The 2,749-nt window shown below is 52.4% G+C and overlaps 1 pseudogene; it reads right to left on the minus strand.

Moving 5' to 3' along the window:
* Nucleotides 1-410: 410 nt before the first annotated feature.
* On the minus strand, nt 411-529 carry LOC118610240 (annotated as a pseudogene).
* Between the last annotated feature and the right edge of the window lie 2,220 nt (nt 530-2,749).

Below are 2,749 nucleotides of genomic sequence, written 5' to 3' on the forward strand. Positions count from 1 at the left end.
ATATAGCACCAGTGGTATCCAGCTACATTTTGGAAGGGGAGGGGGGTGGTAATGAACCCTTAGCTGTGGAGTCAGGAGGGCCAGGTTTCAGTCCTTGGGCTGACTTCTGACACACCACCACCCAGGTCACGCCTGAGCCTCTGCATCCTCATCTGTATGAATAGGGTACTGATAATGGTAACAGCTTCTCAGGGAGGTTTCTCGGGATCCCAGCAATGTAACATGTATGAATCATTTGGCCCTGTGTCGGGCACGAGAAATATAAGCTCATGTGAGGAATGTCACCCCTGTGGGAACGTCTAGGTTTTACCTCGGCTACCCACTGAGCTGTGAGTACTTGTGGGCAGCACTGTCTGTCCTGGAAACAGAATTTATTTATTTTAATTTTTCGATTTATTTTTATTTTTTTGCGCCTACAGCACCTGGTCTTCCTAGGTGGTCTCCCATCCAAGTAGTAACCAGGCCCGACCCTGCTTAGCTTCTGAGGTCAGACAGGATCGGGCTTGTTCAAGGCGGCATGGCCATAGACTGGCGGCAGAATTTAAAGAGCATTGGACCCCACGATGTGGCCTCGGGCAAATTACTCTCTCTGAACTGAGTTTTTCCTCTCAAAAATGGGACTACGTATCTTGCAGGTTTGTTGTGAGAACTTAACGGGGCAAAGCACATAATGCTTCGGATCTAGCAAACGCTCAATGGATGTTGCCTGTCATCAACGTCAACCATTGTGAATATCCTCCCAGAGCCTGGCCTGGTGTCTTGTGTGCAATTCATGCTTAGTGAATACAAGTGGGCTGACCGCGAGGGCCAGTCTGCTTGTTTCAGAGCAGGGTCTGGGGAGGTGCTGAGAGAGGGGCCCGGTTCTCACGTTGCTGACCCCTGAGGGAGAAGAGAGGAAGTCGGTGCAGAGTTGTCGTCTGCACCAGCTTAAATCTGTGAGGTGATGGAGTGGGCTTTATCACCTCCAGTTTACAGATAAGGAAACTGGGCCCCATGGCAAGCACGAGGCTCAGCAGGAGCTGACCCACCCGTCCTGACTCTCAGGGCAGTGGTCTTCACCCTGACCCTCAGCCCGTGCAGGAAATGGTCCACGGGGGCGAGATCCAGTGTCCTTCTGTGACCGGACTCCTTGCATATTTCTGACATTTTTTTGCATCTTGGGACAAAGGGTGAAGAAACTCAGATGAACTGTTTGGTTTCCTGGTGGAAAAACACTTCTTGACCCCAGCCGGGGATCTTTGCTGTTGGGTTGCATCGTGAGGGTGGTTTTGCCTATATTTTGCTACTGCTTAGCGGCAGCAATAGCAAAAACTCCAGGTGAGGTAATTCCTTAGGAATCGTGTGAGGGCATCGAATGGGCCAGAGGGCTCCCTGCGCCAATGACGCTGGCCCACGTGCCTGCCCAGTTGGCTGCGGGACTTGCTCAGAATGAGTGAGCAAATGAATGAGCAGATATTCGCGGCCTTCACATGGCCTTCCGTGTGTCCTCTCTTCCTCTTATAAGGACACCAGTCTTTGGATTCAGGGCCACCCTAGGCCAGGATGACCTCATCTTAACTAATTACATCTGCAAAGACTCTTTTTGCAAAGAAGGTCACACACGCTCTAAGACTCTGGGGAGACATGCACCTTCGGGGGACACTTCAAGTCATGACGCCACCTGACAAATACTAGCTGCCATTGTGCTCCTCTTACTGCAGGATTTCTCAGAGCATGCTATGTGCGGGCACTTTGCTCAGCTCCCTTCTTTTCTTCTCCCATTTAGGCCTCTGAAGTGGGTTCTGTGATCACCTCTGTTTGAGGCCCAGAGAGGTGAACTGCCTTGCCCAAGATCACACAGCCGGCAAAGAGCAAATCTGGAGTTCAAAGTCTTTCCTTTCTTGACTCCAAAGCTGGCAAGGCTTCAGGACCCTCTGATCCCATCCCGAGAGCTTAGAGTCGCCATATTTTCCATCTCAGTATCACAGCCATCTGACACGTCCTCTGTCATGGCCCACATCTCTCTCCAGATGCATCTGGGAGAGAATGAATCTTGTCTTCCGAGTGGCAAGCCTGAGGTTGTGTTGTATACTGGTGCCCGGGCCGTCCTGTGGGTAGGAAGCCACGTGGCCCTGTGAAGCCAGTGTGGCCCCGTAAAGCAGGCGTGGCCTCGTGTGTGTGCGAACATGTCAGAGGCACGCATTTCATCCCTGACATCTGCTAACATTTTAGGAGTCTTGACTCGGGGCTACAAACTGAAAAACGGTCCATTAAGGTGTGATTTATTTAACATCAAGACAATGCTATTACATGCTCGCAAAGTCGCTCACTCTGTCACGTCTGTAAACCCTGACGTCTCGGGCCAGGCCTGGCCAAGGCCCTCATGGGGTCACAGCAAAGGGCCAGAATGGGGCCCGACAGTGCCATGTGAGCATGCTGCCACATGACATAGGACATTTTACATTTAACACGCCTGGGTCACGGCCGTGGAAGGCACTTGCTGTGGCTAATGGGGGACGTGAGCATTAGAAGCCTCTCGGAGCCATGAGCTCGGAGTCAGGAAGGAAGGGTTGTAGCTTCCAACAGCTGTGGCTTTGGAGCCAAGAAATAGTTGCTCTGTCAGCAGTGAGAGCCAGGGAGGCTTCTCCCGGCCAGCGAGTGGGTTGGTGGCCTCTGGGGGATCAGGGGTTCCCGAAGGACAAAGCCAGCTTGCAGAGCCTTGCTGGGGGTGGCTGACCAGTAGGTAGGAGCCAGCCACATCACAGAGAGC

The sequence above is a fragment of the Rousettus aegyptiacus genome, unplaced genomic scaffold (genome assembly GCF_014176215.1).
Source record: "Rousettus aegyptiacus isolate mRouAeg1 unplaced genomic scaffold, mRouAeg1.p scaffold_m13_p_12, whole genome shotgun sequence".
In the NCBI taxonomy this organism is placed as follows: domain Eukaryota; kingdom Metazoa; phylum Chordata; class Mammalia; order Chiroptera; family Pteropodidae; genus Rousettus; species Rousettus aegyptiacus.